This window comes from Moschus berezovskii, chromosome 15 (assembly GCF_049115385.1).
Source record: "Moschus berezovskii isolate FMDL1 chromosome 15, NW_MosBer_1.0, whole genome shotgun sequence".
Classification (NCBI taxonomy): domain Eukaryota; kingdom Metazoa; phylum Chordata; class Mammalia; order Artiodactyla; family Moschidae; genus Moschus; species Moschus berezovskii.
The window spans coordinates 71615145-71637186 of NC_142474.1; positions in this window are offsets into that span (position 1 = coordinate 71615145).

Genomic DNA, 22042 nt, shown 5'->3' on the forward strand with positions numbered 1-22042 from the left:
CGCCGAAGAATTGATGCTTTTGAACTGTGGTGCTGGAGAAGACTCTTGAAAGTCCCTTGGACTACAAGGAGACCCAACCAGTCCATTCTGAAGGAGATCAATCCTGGGTGTTCATTGGAAGGACTGATGCTGAAACTCCAATACTTTGGCCACCTCATGCGACGAGTTGACTCGCTTGAAAAGACTCTAATGCTGGGAAGGATTGGTGGCGAGAGAAGAAGGGGATGACAGAGAATGAGATGGTTGGATGCCATCACTGACTCGATGGACATGAGTTTGAGTGAACTCCGGGAGTTGGTGATGGACAGGGAGGCCTGGCGTGCTGTGATTCGTGGGGTCACAAAGAGTTGGACACGACTGAGCGACTGAACTGAACTGAGGGATAAGAGAGCACAGTGTCACCTTCATCTTTCTCTTAAATGGTTCATATATGTAAGGAAGTGATGGAGAAAGGCTGCTAAAGGCAAATGGGGCAAAGTGTTAAATAATTGGTCAATCTAGGTTTTTATTTATTGAATGTCTCAAGTCTGGGAAATCTTCATTTTAAAAAGATCTGAAGCATTCTACCAATAATTATCAACTGCCATCAGAAAGTTCTATAGACGCAGGGAATATACAGTGAGCAGACCTATAGAACAGCTCTTGGGGTTTGAAAATCTTTACATTTCCCAAGGTAGTCTATTAATATAATATGGAGTCCTCTGTTTATCCTAAATATAGAGTAGGACAGAGACCAGAACTCTTTCCTTTGAAGCCAGTACTCTTATTTTTCAAATTCCAAATGTGAACAAGTAGCTGAGTCAATAGAACACACAGATGTCTTTACTTCGCAGCCTGTTCATCTCTAAGCCCAGGCTCTTTCCATTGAGTAAGAGCTGGGGCTTTATACTTTCTTCTCTTGATAAGAAGGATTAGTTTGATTCTTAAATTTTGTAAGTGCTGTTTGACTGTAATTCCTATAATGCCCTCCATCTTGAGGATGTATTGTACTCCAGCAGGAAAGTCCCATATAAATTTATATGCCCCTTTCTCCATCTGCCACTTCTCTGAACATAATCTGAAGTAATTCACAACAGTGGTAATTTATGAATAATTCAAGCAATAATTGAAAAATAAGTTTCTTGCCACAAATAAAAGACATTATAGACAATATTTTCTGTAAATTTCACACACTGAATTACTCACACATTGTCTTTATTTAAAGCCCCAACATTGAAACAATCTCTTAAAATCAATGATCATTTGTTTTAAGGTGACAAGGCAGAATTTTAATTAATGAGTAAAAAGTAAATACATGAACTTTATATTGTCATTGTTTTAAAATTATCTGTTCAGTACTCTGTAATCACTTAAAGCTAATTTCTAGACATGTACAGGTGTGTGTGTGTGTGTGTGGTGTGTATGTGTGTGTGTGATGGTTTACCAAATTAAAAAAAAGGAGCAAGTTGTGTATAGTAGATACTCAATAAATAGTTGCTCAATGAATGGATAAAGAAAAACATTTCAAAATTCTGGTGTTTTGTCCTTGAGGATGGTGACACTCCTCAACCTCACTCTTCTAGCTTTGATATTCTAATGCATTTACTGCATGTGCATTATAATTTAGCATCTTTTATTATAGAATTTCATTCTTTAATTATTTAGTGGTAATGTCACCTAAGTCACTTAATGTGGTAATGTCACTTAAGTGCATCAGCTGTCTAACACATCTTCTTATATCTTAAACGCCTATCAGGGTACCAGAATTCTCACAGAATTTAATCTGCCTTATGCCTTGTGGACTTATATAAGTCTAGATTCTGAATCATGATAGATTTTTAATTCTTGAATCCGTCCTAGAAAGTGATTAACATAATCATCATCCTGCTAACCGGAGAGCGTCAGCTGCCCTCTGTGAAAAATCACTGAGCTGCCAGTAAAACTGGTACTGACCTTGGCTCAGCACCAAGTCAGTCTTAGTGACTCCTGCCTCAGAGTCTCATCACGGATATATTCATTCTGTCTCTTCCTCTTCCCTCTCTCTCCCTGCCTCCCTCCCTTTTGAAGATTGTGCTTTACTTCCTCCCTAATTTTTAACTGGAAAAAACTTCCAGGGGTGATAATCACAGACAGGTTTTACAAAAGTAAAAGCAACTGTGTTGAATCCTGAATTTCAGAAATGACTTGATCCAGCTGTCAATTCCAAAGGAAGACAATAGTGTTCCAGGGGACAGAAAGACAGAATGGAATGAAGTAAAAGACATAGCATCTTTGCAACAACTCTGTTATATCAACCAGATAGTGGAGAAAAATGTCCTACCAAGACACTGTATTTATCAAGGAACCACACAGTGCCCTGTGAGAGTGTGTGCCTCATCTTCTTGTCTCGTCCTCATTGCTCAGGCTCTCATCTAATCTGTGGGAGTCATCATTTGGTTTCCTATTTTCAAAATATTGCATAAGCATCAAAACACTTGGAAAAGCCAAAAAGCACAGGGATGACTCAAAGGAATTAAGTAGAAGATGGGAAACAACTTTCTCATTATCAGACTCTCTATTCTCTAATTTCACTAGTAAGAGAGGCAAGAAGTATGAAGAACTGCATTTTCTCTGAAACTAGATATTATTTAGGAAAAAAGGAAGAACTGTAAACACTCAGCTAAAATTAGATATTAATCATCTGTCAGTATTTAGAAGGTGAATCATTTGACTCTGCAGGGGTGTCAGTATTTATTAATGTTAGCAACAGTGCTTTGTATTTTCTATATTATTTAATATTCACAGTAAAACAATATAAGGTAGGTACTATATTACCCTCATTTTATAGATGAGAAATCAAAGGCACAAAGAGGTAAATGGTTTGCCCCAGATACCAAGTAGTGAGAGGCACAGCAAAATTTGAAACTTAGCAGTTTATACCTCAAATCTGCAAGATTAATGCATATTTTAGGAAACCTCCTAAAATACACATATCCCAGCTCCATGTGTCATAATCATATATCATATACTCTAATTATTTTATATGTCATATACCATACATCAAATGGTATAATGATACATCATGTACCATAATTATTACTGATAAATTCTTTACAGCTTCTTGCCACTTTTATAATCAACTCATGGCCATTTTATTGTTATATTTTAAGAAGCCTGTCCTCATCTACTCTAATCAAACAGAGAAGTTCCCTGAGGTTCACTTAGCTTAAGCCTTCTCTCTGTGCCTCCAGCCATCCTGCCAGCTTATCATGCAGGAATCACTGAGAAATTCTGTGATTCTACCATTCATCCTTCAAGTGTTGACAATGAAGGGGCTGATGAAAGCAACTAGGAAAGTCAGGGCATTTTCAAGCTTTGCCACTGTTTTCAGTGTCTAAGTAGTAAAGAATTCACTTGCCAGTACAGGAGACACAGGAGACTCAGTTTCAATCCCTGGGTTGGGAAGGTACTCTGGAGGCGGGAATGGCAACCCACTCCAGTATTCTTGCCTGGAGAATCCCATGGACAGAGGAGCCTGGCAGGCTTTAGTCCCTGGAGTAGCAGAGTCACACATAACAGCAACTGAGCACGCATGCACATTTTATTTTAAAGATGAAATAACAAAGTGCTGTTTACATCAGATGAAATAGAGTGATATCAATGTCATGCTCTCTTTGAGTTCTTGAAGAATGAGCCTATCTTTTTAACATCTTACAGAAACTAATATAATGATTTTGAAATTCAGCATAGAAGTTAACATACCATATATTTTTATTCAACCATAAGATAAATATTGCACCTACTTTTTGCAAGTTCCTCAAACTACAGTTACAAATAAGTCTGAGACCCTGCTAGGGGAGTCCATGGTCATGTTTGGGGAGAGCCTGAGAAGTTGGAGTGCAGGGAGAAAGACAAAGGAGAGAATATACTAACAAGTACAATTAAATTATAATTGTATATATAATATATACATATATTATGTATATGTAAAGAGAAATTCCAGCAGGCTATGGAAGTAGAGGAGGAACTTTTAATTATACTAAGAGCCAATAATGACAGACAGCTATCTGGGGACACTTTTAGGGAGGTAAATCCTGTGTAAGACTTGAAAAATGAGTAGGGTTTCACCTGGTAAATAAGGACAGGATAGTCAAAGCTATGGTGTTTCCAGTTCAGTTCAGTCTCTCAGTTGTGTCCAACTTTTTGCGACCCCATGAATCACAGCACGCCAGGTCTCCCTGTCCATCACGAACTCCCGGAGTTCACTCAAACTCATGTCCATCGAGTCGGTGATGCCATCCAGCCATCTCATTCTCTGTCATTCCCTTCTCCTCCCACCCCCAATCCCTCCCAGCATCAGAGTCTTTTCCAGTGAGTCAACTCTTCGCATGAGGTAGTTTCAGCTTTAGCATCAGTCCTTCCAATGAACACCCAGGATTGATCTCCTTTAGAATGGACTGGTTGGATCTCCTTGCAGTCCAAGGGACTTTCAAGAGTCTTCTCCAGCACCACAGTTCAAAAGCATCAATTCTTCGGCAATCAGCTTTCTTCACAGCCCAACTCTCACATCCATACATGACCGCTGGAAAAACCATAGCCTTGACTAGATGGACCTTTTGTGGCAAAGTAATGTCTCTGCTTTTTAATATGCTATCTAGGTTGGTCATAACTTTCCTTCCAAGGAGTAAGCGTCTTTTAATTTCATGGCTGAAGTCAGCATCTGCAGTGATTTTGGAGCCCCCCAAAATAAAGTCTGACACTGTTTCCACTGTTTCCCCATCTATTTGCCATGAAGTGATGGGACCAGATGCCATGATCTTAGTTTTCTGAATGTTGAGCTTCAAGCCAACCTTTTCACTCTCCTCTTTCACTTTCATCAAGAAGCTTTTGAGTTCCTCTTCACTTTCTGCCATAAGGGTGGTGTCATCTGCATATCTGAGGTTATTGATATTTCTCCCAGCAATCTTGATTCCATCTTGTGCTTCTTCCAGCCCAGCGTTCCTCATGATGTACTCTGCATAGAAGTTAAATAAGCAGGGTGACAATATACAGCCTTGACGTACTCCTTTTCCTATTTGGAACCAGTCTGTTGTTCCATGTCCAGTTCTAACTGTTGCTTCCTGACCTGCATACAGGTTTCTCAAGAGGCAGGTCAGGTGGTCTGGGATTCCCATCTCTTTCAGAATGTTCCACAGTTTATTGTGATCCACACAGTCAAAGGCTTTGTCAGAGTCAATGAAGCAGAAATAGATGTTTTTCTGGAACTCTCTTGCTTTCTCCATGATGCAGCAGATGTTGGCAATTTGATCTCTGGTGCCTCTGTCTTTTCTAAAGAAAGGCAATGCCAAAGAATGCTCAAACAACTGCACAATTGCAGTCATCTCACACACTAGTAAAGTCATGCTCAAAATTCTCCAAGCCAGGCTTCAGCAATATGTGAACCATGAACTTCCAGATGTTCAAGTAGGTGTTTCCAGTAGTCATGTACAAATGTGAGAGTTGGACCATAAAGAAGACTGAGGCTGAGTGTCGAAGAATTAATGCTTTTGAACTCTGGTGTTGGAGAAGACTCTTGAGAGTCCCTTGGACTGCAAGGAGATCAAACCAGTCAATTCTAAAGGAAATCAACCCTGAATATTCACTAGAAGGACTGATGCTGAAGCTGAAGCTCCAATACTTGGTTACCTGACATGAAGAGTTGAATCATTTAAAAAGACCCTGATGTTGGGAAAGATTGAGAGCAGGAGGAGAAGGGGGTGACGGAGGATGAGATGACTGGATGGCATAACTGACTCAATGGACATGAATTTGAGCAAGTTCCGGGAGTTTGTGATGGACAGGGAAGCCAGGTGTGATGCGATCCATTGGGTCGCAAAGAATTGGACTTGACTGAGTGACAGAACAGCAACAGCAACATATATTGATGAATAGCTCCTGGTGTTTAAAACCCTACCCTGGTTAACAGCAATTATAAAATTGTTAAATACTGTAAACCTTTAAGGAAGATACTCTAATTATCTCATATTTTACAGATTAAAAAGAAAAACCTAGCAAATTCAACTTACAAACACAGGTACACAATTATTTCCATAATCTCAATTAAATGTCTACCCTAATTGGACTAAGAAAAAGTTCAAGTCGTATGCAAGTTCAAAGTTGCCTACAGAATTTTCTCTATAACAGAAGATGTTTGAGAACACAGTTCTACAGAGAGTAGAGGTCCCTTTTATTAAATTGTAAAGAACAAACTTACAGATCTGTGAAAGCAGTAGCACAGAAAAATCAGTACATTTTAATAATTAAAGTATTTTGTACTTTTCACCATATAAGTGGCTTTAATCTGCCATATTTATGAGTTATCTCTTAATCAAAAAATATTTCTTTAACATGTCTTTTTGTGAATCCCTGTTTTATGTGGACAAGTTGCCTAAATTATAAGATATAATTATAAGGAAAAGCAAAGAGTTTTAGACAAAATGAAGGTGCTATCACAAGACAGCACTTGTCTAGATACCGTTTGAGTAGAGAAAACTATAGTTATGAGTTCCAAGGAAGAGGAAGTATTTAAGAGTTTGATAGTCTGAGAAGGCTTTCTGGAAGAGGCTTGACATGAGTTACCTATTGAAAAATGAAAAGATATGGATAAGAAGAAATCTCAGTGGTTGAATGACCAAAGTGAGTGAAGTCGTTCAGTCATGTCCGACTCTTTGCGACCCTGTGAACTGTAGCCTACCAGACTCTTCCGTCCGTGGGATTCTCCAGGCAAGAGTACTGGAGTGGGTTGCCATTTCCTTCTCCAGGGACCTTCCCAATCCAGGGATCGAACCCAGGTCTCCCGCATTGGAGGCAGATGCTTTAACCTCTGAGCCACCAGGGAAAATCATGAGCAAAGCAACGGTGAAATGAGAGAATTCTAGGGGAATTTGGAGAAGAATGGGTAAAAATCTTGGGTAGAATTAAAGATTAATACAGGAGAGTCATAAGAAAAGAGATTGAAAGAGCAGGTGGACATACTCTGTAGAGTTCTAAGTAATAAAGATTTTGCCTTTATCTTTTAGGAATCAGTTTCTATAAAAGATTTTCTAGGAACAATATAATACAACAAACGCAGCTTTTCAGAAGATTAAACTGGTATCTGTGTGTAGAACCTCTTATAGCAGAGACTCAGAAGCTGTAAAGGCCAGAGTAACCTGGAATATAGCTTCAAAATAAGAATTTTTTTTAACTTAGAAAGGTGGTAATAATAGTAACTAAACTATGGCCATTCAAGAACTGTCTGTATAATCAAGCAGATTAAAGCATCATTAATTCATTTCAGGAATTATAATTACATTGATTCAGTTCAGTTGCTCAGTTGTGCCTGACTCTTTGCGACCCTATGGACTGCAGCATGCCAGGCTTCCCTGTCAATCACCAACTCCCAGAGCTTGCTCAAACATGTCCATCGAGTTGGTGATGCCATCCAACCATCTCATCCTCTGTCATCCCCTTCTCCTCCTGCCTTCCAACTTTCCCAGCATCAGGGTCTTTTCCAATGAGTCAGTTCTTTGCATCAAAATGGCCAAAGTATTGGAGTTTCAGCCGCAGCATCAGTCCTTCCAATATCCATCAGATATTCCAATGAGTATTCCAATGAATAGAAATTATTATGGTCACGTAATCATAAAGCAGTTCCCAGTGGTCAAATTAGCAGTGACAGTCAAACCAGTTAAGCTTCTCCTTTCACGGTAGCTCCCTTGAAGTTGCTTTGCTTTTTGTTTGTTGGGGTACTTCACTGATGTGTCCTGAGGGGCCCTGTATTTTGGCAGGCAGTCAAAGTTCTCCTAAAAGCAACTTCAATGTTATCAATTGAACTATGCTCTAGACAGTATGAGATTTAAAGTGATCATCAGTCCTAGAAACAGGGAAATTGCAGATTGAGATTATTATCTGATTTAAAGACTCTGCTACTGTCAGTGACATACCCTAACCTAATGAACGGCATCTGTAAATTAGCCTGAAGGATCAAGATCATGTTCTCCATTCCATACTTTGCTTGGTCATATATTTTATTGATTATTTCTGTTCTTCCTTTCCCTCTCTGCCCAATCTTCATTTTTCCACATAAGGGGAGGTGGAGGAACTAGGTGAAAATCAGGCAGCAGACACTGAAACATCTAAATAACTCTGGTGAGGAGATATGTAGAATAAGCAATATGGGAACCTGACTTATATTGTCCAGGGCATTGCGACAATATGGATTTTCATAGGTGATACTGGAGAATGAGTTTCTGAACTTGGTGACTTATTGCAATCAAAAACATGATATAAAAGATGGTAATATTAGCAATGTCTTGAATAGCTTTCTACCTAGACTGAACTGGGGAAGACCCATGTAGCTCCAGAAGCTCAAGAAAATCCCTCCGGCCACCCTAATAAATGTTCCATCTGCTTACTGATGCCTGAAATTACACAGGGAGAGTTTCATTTCTTAGCCCCAAGCATTTGATGCCTGTTAAAATGCAAATCTCTTGGGCATGGCAATAACTTAAGTTGCTGTTATATCCCAGAAAAAAAAATTTTTTTTTTTTTTTTCCCAGAGACTTTCTTTAAGGTCGATTTTGACAAGGGGAGAGTATAAGGCCACTGGAACTTGGAAAGGGGTTCAGCCATACAACCTTAATAGATGGGGGCCAGGGACAGGTGAGAAAGACAGGAAAGAGGGAAGAATGAAAAATGAAGATGCACCGTGTGAAAGAACTTCACTATCATTTCTGTATCTGAGAGTGATACTGCCACTTGAGAATGCTCTTTCCTTAGTAATTTGTATGTTTAAGGTGTTGGAGAACTCAGTGAACTTATGTCTCTGCAAATGTGCAGCTAGGGTGGGAATAGACATTCTTCCAATCTCATAGCGATGATTAATTGTGATTAATTTGGTGCATGGAATTTACCCTAATCCACCCCACCCTGCTCCTTTATTTGTAGACTTACAGTATTTTTCTTAAACATAGCTATACAATCTAGTAATTCACTTGATTATAAATTTCTCATTGGGCACATCATATACAGAAGAATCCCATTTTTCTCTTAACTATCCTCTGAAAGAGCATAACTAGTTTAGTCCATCATATTTACTGAATTATTGAAGATTACTATTATTTAATCTATACAGACTGTTAATGCAAAAAAAAAAAAATCTTGAGCAAATTTCCCAACCCCCTTTGAGTGTGTGAAAATGCTTTCCTTCAAAAGAAAATTACTCTTGCTTAGGTTGAAGTCAATAATAAAATATATATAAGATATTGAATAGCTTTTACTAGTTTTTAAAGAAAATTACTGGAATTTTTCAGCTTTAATTTTACATTTTGCTGCTTCCCAAACTCTCTGATTAAACGTGAAAATACTTATATGTATAACAAATGAAATAAAGGAAAAGTTTTTCAAGTGAGAAAAAAATAATTCCTTGATCATCTATCTGTTCAGTTTAGATTTGTATGGTTCATATTTGTTTAAATATACCAATAGCAATATGATTTATCTAGCCATTTAGATATAGTTTGGAAAAATCTTGAGAATTAATTGAGAAAATAACATAAAAATTTACTTCTCATACCATATTCCAGCTAAATTCTCACCTAATTGTCTTGAAATTAAAAATACATATATATATATATGAAAGTTTACTTTTTCCTCTTTTACACAGAATGAAGTGACCAATTTAGGCAGGAGATGGCATCCTGTCATGTTAATTTCCCCAACTAGAGTTGATATTGCTTCTCAAAGCATCTGAATTCTGAAGATTTGGAGAACTTGCATTTTATTCTCTTTATTTAAAAGGGATGAAAAGTAATGCACTCAGAGAATTTCCCTTAATAGGAACCCCTTGATGTGATTTCCTAATTCCTGACACAGTGAAGATTCACTAGAGCATTCTGCCCCATTGAAAATGGTCAATATGTTTAAGATCTTAGGTTTTGATGAGCTGCAAAGCATTCATATATTTAAACTTTCATGGCGCTCAGGGAGAAGCTAGTGAAAATTCCTGGGTGGAACAATCCAGAACGAAGAATGGAATTTCCAATTTGTAGTAATTGCTCAGGAAATTGAGGTCCAAAGAGGTCAAGTGGCCAGGTTTCATACAACTAGTCAATAGTAAAGTTGAAGCTAGCACCATAAACCTCTGTTTAATCAACTCTGTAGTGTGGCCTCGGTAGATGTGCAACAAGCAGTGAGCGAGGTCTTGATGTGGAGATGGAGGACCAGGGAAAGACTTGATGACAGGACACCTCAGCAGAGGTTCAGAAGTAGAGAGGTCTTGTGAGAAAGTTGGTGGCCGTGGCCAAAAATGTTCTCTAAGTTAGTGAAAGTGTGTTCGCTGGATTTCAGATGCCATGGATGTGAGTTTAGCTGTTGAATGTGAACAAACAGTAAATCACTTTTACAAACACCTCCCTATTTCCCTCACCCCCAGCTCCTGACAACCATAATTGTCACCCAATAGACTTTTAGCCTCCTGTGTTGAGAATGCAAGAGAAGGAGAGAGTATCACAAAGAAAATGCTGTTGCGTTTTCATTCCCTGCGCTTGGTAGGCACCAAACAACATTCTAATTGAGATAACAAATGAATGAGGATGACTCTTCCCAAATCTGTCTCAAAGTTCATCACATGAAATTAAGAGCTAAGCTACGTTTATTCACAGATGAATACAGAGTTGCTGACATTTGTGACAGTGAGGGGATAATAAAGCTCAGGTGGTGGGAGACGAATATCACCAGCCATTCCCGGGGGCACAAGGCTCAGGGGGAAGCTCTGATGCTGACGTTCTCTGTTTAGAAGCAGCAGGTACAAAGAGGACAGACACCAGAAGGAAGGACACTCAAGGATCACTCTGCCAGTGGAGAGAGTTTCTAAGGGCAAGGTGAATTCCTCTTGTAAAATGTAGCCTCTAAACGCCCTGCCAGCAGAGTGCTGAGAGTGCTGAACAGATAGACATAAACCCAGCTAAACAAGCCCTGAATTTGGATAGGAGGGCTTCCCGGATGCCAATAGTGGTAAAGAACCCACCTGCCAATGCAGGAGATGTAAGAGATGTGGGTTCCATCCCTGGATCGGGAAGACCCCCTGGAGGAGGGCATGGCAACCCACTCCAGTATTCTTGTCTGGAGAATCCCACGGACAGAGGAGCCTGGCGGGCTACAGTCCATGGGGTCACAAAGAGTCAGACACGACTGAGCAACTAAGAACAGCATGCAGGAGTTTGGATAGCACAACACTGATTTTAGGCCCTAACCTGTCAACCATTCCCATTCATAATATTGCACATGACTTGTACCCAAAATGAAAAAAGTATTAAATTTCCTTAGGAATGTGTATTTGAGGAAATTATTTGATCTTACTTTCTAATTTTGATACTTTAGAATTTGAATGCATTTACTTCCCCATCCTATAAAATGAGTAGAGAACATTCTGTTAAATAATAATATAGAATTGATGAAATACTAAATATCAGGTTTTCAGTCTATTTGAAAGAGGAAAGAGAGTGCAAATAAAAAACTATTGATATTCAAAGGAAATGATAAATGCTTTACTTCCAGATACTTATTTGTGAATAGGAAACACATGGTTGCTTTTTTTTTCTCTATCATTTATCATGAGAGGAAGTTATCAACACACCAAATGCAATGGTCACTCTTCAAAAGTGACTCGTTTCCACCTTAGCAACAAGTCCTTGAACTACGGAAATTCCATAATTTGTTCTCAGAAGCAATTCTAAAATGAATCGCTTGGAAGCACAGATGTAAAAGATTCAAAGGCTGAACTGAATCCAAAAATAGTACAACAATCACTTTCATTTTGCCAGATTCACCTGACCGCCTTTGATGACTTTATGCTTCTCCCTGAGCTTGTGATCAGCTATGACTCTAATACATAACAATGAGAGTCAATAATTAGCTCTCTGATACCAAATGACACCGAACGCCCTGAATTTTTATTATTAAAACTGTGGACCAGGACTGTTAGCTCCCGTAGCATTCAGGACTTGGCTGGATCTGACCCCAACCTACATGTCTAACTGCAGCTTCTTTCCCCTCTCATTCCTCCAATGAGCATCATGTTGTGGGTCCCAAATATGCCCTGCTTTCTCATCGATTCTGTTCGTACCTGCCCTTGTCTCTGCTTGAGTAGCCTTTCTTTTCCTCCAGTTGATTAATTCCCATTATTCCTTAAAAATTTCCCCAAAAGGTCTTCTCAAGGAAACCTTCTTGGGCAGCCAGTATAGAAGTTTATCTCCTGTCATAACTCTGTCACAGCACTGACCACACTGTGTAGTAACTAATACCGAGTAGTTTGCCCTTTGCTGTCCACCTGAAACTGCCCAACATTGTTAATCGGCTAGACTCCAATAGGAAATAAAATGTTAAAAAAAATAGTAGTTTGATGGCAAACTCCCAAGGTGTCAGTGGGGCTCACTGAAATATTTTCGATTGAATTAATGAATGATGGCAGAGATCTAAATTTAAACTAGTCTGTAGTTATCACAGGGAACTCAATAGTAAGCCAAAATGAAATTGTTGGATTAGAATACACCTCTTGCACAAAACTGAACCCTTGGAGGACACCCCATCAAGCCTAATACCCAGAATAGAAACCATTCAGTGAATGTCCAGTGAATGACTGTGATCACATGTCTTATTAACTGTAACATTGTTAGTACTACCAAAAATGGCTCAGAGAATGAGTACAGTTTTTCCCCTTATGTCTATGTATTATGTATGCATCAATTATTGTGGCTGTTGTTCAGTCTCTAAGTCATATCCTACCCTTTGTGACCCCATGGACTGCAGCACGCCAGGCTCCTCTATCCTCCACTATCCCAGAGTTTTCTCAAACTCATGTCCATTGAGTCAGTGTGCCATCCAACTATCTCATCCTCTGCTGCCCGCTTCGCCTCCTGCCCTGAGTGTTTCCCTGGATCAGGATTTCTTCCAGACTCTTTGCATCAAATGGCCAAAATATTGGAGCTTCAGTTTAAGCATCCTTCCAATGAATATTCAAGGTTGATATCCTTTAGGGTTGACTGGTTTAATCTTGTTAATTCTTATCAAACTTTTATTCCATTTGTCCTTTGGTAAGTATACATCTGCAAATCTTATACCTGGAAGCAGTTTTATTTTTCACACTCTACTTTTATTAAAAACTTCTCAAACAAAAAAATCTTCAAGTATCCTTAAAAAGTAGAATAAGGAAACTTTGCATCATGGTAAGTTCTATGTAGTCATCAAGTACATTCACTTATTTATCTAAGGAATTTTTTTGATTGAGAGTCTTCCATATGCTGGAGCTTCCCAGGTGGCACCAGTGGTAAAGAACCCACCTGCCGGTGCAGGAGAAATAAGAGACATGGGTGGGTTCAATCCCTGGGTCAGGAAGGTCCCCTGGAGAAAAGAATGGCAACCCACGCCAGTATAGGAAGCCATGAGGAATAAAATTGGGAATTATACACACTCTTCTTATCACAGGGTTTATTCACCAAGAGGAGACAAGGAAAAGTGAGCACACTTTCAAGATGTGGTTGAAAGCTATAAAAAGAAGTAAAAATATATAACCAAACTAAGGAATGCTTCCATTTCTAATGTCCGGTGAACGGTCCATCATTGAGAAGTCACACAAAAATAGAGGCAAGAAAAACTGGTTAGAGAGCTGTTTTAGTAATTTGAATGGGAAAGGAATTATTAGATTCTCTGTGCATTCTGCAGGTTTAGATGGGGTGTAAGAGGGAAATGAAAGTGCAAGGATGACATTGAGATTTCCAATTGAGTAAATAATAGGGTTATTCACCGAAATAGGGGGAAAAGTAAGGTGTGTCTAGTTGTTAGCAGGGAGGAACGTTGATGGATTCAGCTACACGTCTGTGGAACATCCAAGCAGAGGGAGTCAATGTATGGCCGTACATATGGATCTAAAATGTTTATAATTAGTAGTCACCAGCTTATGAAAAATAACTGAAGCCATGAAGGTGAATGTGATCTCCTAGGGAAAGTGTCTAGTGCGAGGGGAAAATGGCCTCAGATAGAATCTAGAAATATTTACATGTGAAATGTGAACAGAGAAATAGGGACCCCAAAAGAAGCCAGAGAGATAACAGTGAAATTAGGAGATTATGATGTGATGCAAAAAAAGAAAAACTGTATTTCAAGAAGAAATGCCATTTGAGAGGGAATGTTTGATAAATGTTGAAAACAATTCATTGGTTCTAGCAAGACCATGGGTGTTGATGCCATTGGCAAAGTTTAATGGAATAGGAGAATCACTGGAGGAAAATAAGTCTTACCAGGAAGAGATTAAAATCTACTGGGGAGGAAGACAATATAAAGCTATTTAAATACTTTTAAAATAGAGAGACGATAATGTAATTAGTGGGCTTCCTCAGTGGCTCAGCAGTAAAGAAGTAAGTCACTTGCAATTCAAAAGACATGGGAAATGCAGGTTCGATCCCTGGGTCAGGAAGATCCCCTAGAGAAAGGAATGTATTCTTGCCTGGAGACTCCCATGGACAGAAGAGTCTGGTGGGCTACAGTCCACAGGGGTGCACAAGAGTCAGATATGACTGAAGAAACTTAGCACATACACAATGTAATTAGCATTACCATGCTTCAGAGGGGAAATCCTTTCTATTCACAAACATGGATAACATCATAACCTTGTAGAAAAAACATTCAGTTTGATTTCACACTCAGCTCGTCACATAGCACCCAGCAGTGTTACTTTGGCACGTTGTCGTTTGAGAGCTTCAACTTTCACATGTACACAAAAGGCATACCAACCATGCATAGGTACTGGAAAATTTAAAGCATATGAAAGCACCCAACACGGTGTCTATTAGAGACTGAGTCCCGAAGAACGTGTATAAATTATTAAAGAAAATGGGTCTGATACAGCAGGCTGGATTGAGAAACGCAGATGGGAATTAGGAAATTGTTTGGGACAAGGGGAGCACCCTGGGGAAGCAGACTAGAGAGTCAGAGAATAAGACAAATGGCAGTGGGAAGAAGGCTGGGTGACCCTTGACTACTCGGATGACAATTTTACATTTTATGTAGAAAGGAAGTGACCGCCTAAGAGAATGATTAAAGAAGCACTCTCAAGGCTGAAAGGTCCTTCCCACTGGTTTTAAATCTCTTTTAAGCCAGAAAACTTGAAGGGTTTAACAACAAACCATCATCTTGATCATCGTCACTGTCGTAAACATCACAAGTAATATTTCTTGAATGCTTCCCATGTGCCAGAAAAAAAGCAAAGCCTTTCCATGTATTATCTCATGCAACCCTCCACACAGTCTGGTGAAGCATGTATCACTGTTATGTTCATTTTAAAGATAAGAAAACTGAGGCTTGGAAAACTTACTTCACTCAAAGCATGCAAAATCAGTAACAAAGAAATCCAGAATGATGAAAGTCAATTACAGTGCTGCTTCAAGTAAGGGGAGTCAAAAACAAATATTGAGTTAAAAAACGATTGCACAAATCACACACTAATTTGCCCAATAACCCAAAAAACAAAGTTTTTGTATCTATGAGTAACCTGAAACAAACTAACAAAAATCACCCAAGCAAGGAATTTGAAAAGGATTAGTAGAAGAGCCAGGAAATGGCTGCTGACTCTTTTCTCTGGATATGTTTCTTAAAACACAGATCTTTTTATTGCTCAGTAAATGGAGAGTGAAGATACATATTTTACTTTAAAGCCTTCAAGTAGCTGTAATAAGACTTGGCATGTATAATGTGGAAAATATTGTAGTTTGATCTTTATAAGCACAGAGGGATTTCTGGCTCTCTTTTTTAAACTAAGCATAGAACAATTCTATTATTTTTAATAGAAATACAGTTCTTCCTAATGCTCCCTTTTATGTTATCCTATGGCTTTTGCCATTGAGTAAAAAATTATTTCTCCCATCCTTACGTGCAATGCATCTGAATTTTAACCACATAGCTCCACTGCCTTTCCCTCTTTCTGGAGTCGCTCACTCCCTAAGTCTATACTTTTCTTATTCGCTGAACCCAGACCCTAAGGTTGATTCCCTCATCATATTTCACCATCCTCTGTACCTAACTCGTGCATGTGTTTGGTCAACTAACTGCATGGGACATTTTCCTTCTGGATCAGTCAAACAATTTGCCTTTTCACTCTTAGAGTTAAGCAGTTCAGTGCCCCTAGGTTAAAGCACAAAACTCAATGGATAAAGCCATAAATTAATGATATCTAATTCTAGCTGACCACACACCATGTTTTTGTTTTTTCCTTAATAGTACTCTCTTTCCACTCACTGCTGCAATTCTAAAATGACAACACTCACATCAAATCCTCAGCACAGTCTTCAGTTCAGTTCAGTTCAGTCGCTCAGTCGTGTCTGACTCTTTGCGACCCCATGGACTGCAGCACACCAGGCTTCCATGTCCATTACCGACTCCTGGAGCTTGCTCAGACTCATGTCCATCAAGTCAGTGATGCCATCCGGCCCTCTCATCCTCTGTCGCCCCCTTCTCCTCCTGCCCTCAATCTTTCCCAGCATCAGGTCTTCATCAGTGCAGTATTCAGCTTCCTTAATCTTGGATATCTATTTGTGTGATAGTTCATCAGAGGACCGAAACCACACATAAACATGTAGGTGGTACAGTGGTAAAGAATCTGCTTGCCAATGCAGAAGACACAGGAGACATGGGTTCAAACCCCGGGTTGGGAAGATCCCCTGAAGGAGGCAATGGCAAACCACTCCAGTATTCTTGCCTGGGAAATCCCATGGAGAGAGGAGCCTTGGCAGGCTGCAATCTATGAGGTTGCAAAGAATTGGACACAACTTAGTGACTAAGAACACCACATATATACACACAAAGGTATCATATTTATATATATATGCATACATAGATAGATATTACATATATACATACATGGGTTTCCCTGGTGGCTCAGATGGTAAAGAATCCGCTGCCAATTCAGGAGATGCAAGAGACATCCCTGGGTGGGGAAGATCTCCTGGAGAAGGAAATGGAAACCCACTCCAGTATTCTTGCCTGGAGAATCCCATGGACAGAGGAGCCTGGTGGGCTACTGTCCATGCAGTCGCAAAGAGTCAGACAGGATTGAGACACTAACACTTTCACTATTCATATATATAAACTCCATTAATCCAGCCATCATCATTTTACCATTTTCCTCTTTACCTCCTTATCTGTCTGAGATGTCTTCTTTCAGTACAAGATGAGAGCTTTCATCTGTACTGTTTATTCTATCTCATTCTGATTATTTTGAACTCTTGTTTCATTAGATATGCTTTTATGTGCCTGCTCAGTTGCTTCAGTTGTGTCCGATGGACTTTGCAATTCCATGAGCTGACTGTAGCCCACCAGGCTCCTCTGTCTGGAGAATTATCCAGGCAAGAATACTAGAGTGGGTTGCCATTCACTTCTCTAAGGAATCTTCCCAACCCAGGAATCACACCTGGGTCTCCTGCATTGCAGGCAGATTCTTAACCATCTGAGCCACGAGGGAAGCCCAGATATGCCTTATTGCTCCTATAATTTTTATAATTATTATCATTTTAAAAATTTTAATAAACTTTTATTCTAGAATAGTTTTAGATTTTTAGGAATATTATGAAGATGGTTCAGAGTTCCCATATGCTGCACACCAAGTTTCCTCTCTTATCATCATCTTACATTCAGTTCAGTTCAGTTCAGTCGCTCAGTCGTGTCCGACTCTTTGCAACCCCATGAATCACAGCATGCCAGGCCTCCCTGTCCATCACCAACTCCCGGAGTTCACTCAAACTCATGTCCATCGAGTCGGTGAGGCCATCCAGCTATCTCATTCTCTGTTGTCCCCTTCTCCTCCCATCCCCAATCCTTCCCAGCATCAGACTCTTTTCCAGTGAGTCAACTCGTCACATGAGGTGGCCAAAGTATTGGAGTTTCAGCTTTAGCATCAGTCCTTCCAATGAACACCCAGGATTGATCTCCTTTAGAATGGACTGGTTGGATCTCCTTGCAGTCCAAGGGACTCTCAAGAGTCTTCTCCAACACCACAGTTCAAAAGCATCAATTCTTCGGCAATCAGCTTTCTTCACAGTCCAACTCTCACATCCATACATGACCACGGGAAAAACCATAGCCTTGACTAGATGGACTTTTGTTGGCAAAGTAATGTCTCTGCTTTTCAATACACTATCTAGATTGGTCATAACTTTCCTTCCAAGGAGTAAGCGTCTTTTAATTTCATGGCTACATTAGTGTGGTACATTTGTCACATTTAATGAGACAATATTGATACATTGACATCAATTAAAACCTATAGCTTATTCAGATTTCCTTAGTTTTCATCGAATGGTTTTTCTATTCCACAGCTCCATCCAAGAAACTACCTAATATTTGATCATTATTTCTCCATAACCTCCTCTGGTTGTGATAGTTTCTCAAAATTTCTCATCACTGTGCTTTTTTTAATTTTTAAACTTTTAAATTTTTAACTTTCTGGCACTGTAAGATGTTCTAGGTTCAAATGTGTATTTCATGCCCCAGTCCTAAAATCAGCCATTTTTCCAAAAAGACTTAGTTCTTTACATTGAAAAAAAGAATTAGATACCAAGGTCTAGGCACTAGGTATGCTTGCTGCTGCTGGAATGTCATTGCTTATAGGATCTCTAAACTGTCAAAACCAGGAAATATACGTGTGTGTGCTATCCTGTGTATGTCCGCATATCTCACATATACTTATACATTTTCCTTTATGGAATCATCTGTATCTATTTTAGGCTAAATATACATTCATGCTGATGTCCTCAATTCTAATTCATGGATTATTTCATCACATGGATTATTCTAGACTTCTCCCCTTGCTAACTTGTAATTTCCCACTCCAAGGACAAGACACTTGGTTTAACACACTAACCTGCTACTTAATTTGTTCATTTACGGAATGTATATACGGTTGTTTCAGAATAATTAATCCATACCCCAATAAGAAAGAACATTACTACGGAAGTACAGTGCTTATGTGCAGTTCCTTTTGCCTTTGATTTTACAGATTCTACTTACTCCCAAAGTTGCTTAGGTCAGCACCTTCCCCTCTTCCCTTCAATGAGGGTTTTTCAAATATTTCTAAAAAAGTAAGAGGGTTTTGTGAATTTTATCCTGGTATCTCCTGACCACCTCAGTGATTTCTTGAATTGGCATACATTAATGTGCTCTCTTTTTGTTGTAAAGTTTTATAATTTTTAACAGCTATATATTGCTATCTATTAGCCCTTATGAGCGTGCTAAATCACTTCAAACATGTCTGACTCTTTGCAGCCCGGTGGACTGCAGCCCGCCAGGCTCCTCAGTCCGTGGGATTCTCCAGGCAAGAATACTGGAGTGGGTTGCCATGCCCTCCTCCAGGGACTCTTCCCAACCCAGGAATCAAATCTGTGTCTCCTGTGGTTCCTGCATTGCAGGCAGATTCTTTACTGCTGAGCCACCAGCAAAGCCCATTAGCCATTACAGTATCACACAAAAATAACTTCATCATTCTTCAGATACCCCCAGTATATCACTTATTTAACCTAACTACCCTAGAGCCCCTCGAAACCATTGAACTGTACCATCTCTGTAGTTCTGTCTTTTCCAGAATATCATGTAAATAGAATTATACAGCCTTTCAGACTTCTCTCATTCCGCAATATGCATTTAGATTCATCTGATATAGAACAGTTTGTTTTTCTCACTGTATATGAAAGGATATTTCAGTTGCCTCCAGTTTTTGGCATTTATCAAAGAAGCTGTTATAAACAGTCACAGGCATGTTTTGGTGTGTACATAAGTCTTCTAAGCAGTTGAGTAAATACCCAGGAACAGAATTGCTAGATAATATGGTAAGACTATGTTTATTTGTTAAAAACTGTCAGACTCTTCCAACGTGGTTTTACCCCTTTGCATTCCCACAAGCAATAAATGAACCTTTTTGTTGCTCTGCACTGTTTCCAGGATTTGGTGTTGACATTTGAGGTGGGGAGGTGAATAAGGCAAGCCATTCTACTAGTTGCATAGTGGTATCTCATTATTGTTGTACTGTACATTTCTCTACGGGCAAATGTTGAGTATTTTTCCTTATGCTTACTTACCATCTATATATCCTTTATGGTAAGGTATCTATCTTTTCAGATCTTGTGCTCATTTTAATTGGGTGTTTGTTTTCTAATTGTTGAGCTTTAAGAGTTCTTTGTTTATATTGGATACAAGTTTAACATGTCTTTTTTTACCTAAGGTCAGTGGGTCTTTTGTCATTATATCTGTATATATAACAAGCTTCTCAATAGCATATATACTTTTTATTATCACTTATCATATTATTCAGTCCATTCAGTTCAGTTCAGTGGCTCAGTCGTGTCCGACTCTTTGAGACCCCATGAATCACGCCAGGCCTCCCTGTCCATCACCAACTCCCAGAGTTTACCCAAACTCACATTCATCGAGTCAGTGATGCCTTCCAGCCCTCTCAACCTCTGTCCTTCCCTTCTCCTTCTGCCCCCAATCCCTCCCAGCATCAGTGTCTTTTCCAATGAGTCAACTCTTTGCATGAGGTGGCCAAAGTATTGGAGTTTCAGCTTCAGCATCAGTCCTTCCAATGAACACATTACATCATTACAATAACTGATCATTGATATCATTTAAGTTTCTGAAAGAATCTCAAGGAAAAGAAAAGATTGGGGTACTTTTCCCATCAGAGATTTGGATTAGAAGCTGAGAGTGAGCATGACTAGTAATAATTCTTTACATTTGCCTATTGTTTGTAATTTTGTGAATAGTTTCACACACATTAGTTTATTAAGGTCCCATGGGACCCATTTGCTTTCTCTCTTCCATAGCCTTATTAGCGAATGTACTTCTTTTGCTCTGTGTTTCAGCCTCTGTGGTCACGTGGGAAAAATATTGATAAACAAATTGAACTTGCACAGTAGTCTCATGATTTCACAGCAACTAGGAAATTCTTGTTACAACAGAAGAACATGAAGAGCCCTACGTAAAGTATCACTCCAAACACTAGAATTGACTTGCATAATTACAGCCATAACTTAAAAATATTCAGATTTAAATTTAAAATTGAATTATAGAATTTTGATAAAAACTTGTTATATGTTTGGTGAGAAGATATTGCATGGAATTTGATGTTCCCTGTGGGCTTGTTGATCTCTTGGTTCTCTAGGGAATAAAATAACCCATGAACAAATTTAATAATCCTTGATATTGATAACTGCCTACTAAGCAAGTATTAAAATTTGTACTAATTTCTAAATAATTACCTAGAAATAATAATTGCTCTTTGAGTTTCTCAAGAAAATTGTATCCTCCTCAAAATAAGCAATTGGTATTGAAGTATCCACTTCTTTTTTTTTTTTTGGATTCAGTTCAGTTAGTTCAGTTGCTCAGTCATGTCCAACTCTTTGTGACCCCCATGGATTACAGCACACCAGGCTTCCCTGTCCATCACCAACTCCAGGAACCACCTCAAATTCATGTCCATTGAGTCAGTGATGCCATCCAACCATCTCATCCTCTATCGTCCCCTTCTCCTCCACCTTCAATCTTTCCCAGTATCAGGGTCTTTGCAAATGAGTCAGGTCATCAGGTGGCCAAAGTATTAGAGTTCCAGCTTTAGCATTAGTCCTTCCAATGAATATTCAGGATTGATTTCCTTTAGGATGAACTGGTTGGATCTCCTGGCTGTCCAAGGGACTCTCAAGAGTGTTCTCCAACACCACAGTTCAAAAACGTCAATTCTTCTTTGTTTAGTTTTCTTCATAGTCCAACTCTTACCTCCATACATGACCACTGGAAAAACCATAGCCTTGACTAGATGAACCTTTGTTGGCAAAGTAATGTCTCTGCCCTTCAATATGCTGTCTAGGTTGGTCATAACTTTCCTTCCAAGGAGTAAGCGTCTTTTCATTTCATGGCTGCAATCAGTATCTGCAGTGATTTTGGAGCCCCAAAATATAAAGTCTGTCACTGTTTCCCCATCTATTTGCCATGAAGTGATGGGACCAGATGCCATGATCTTAGTTTTCTGAAT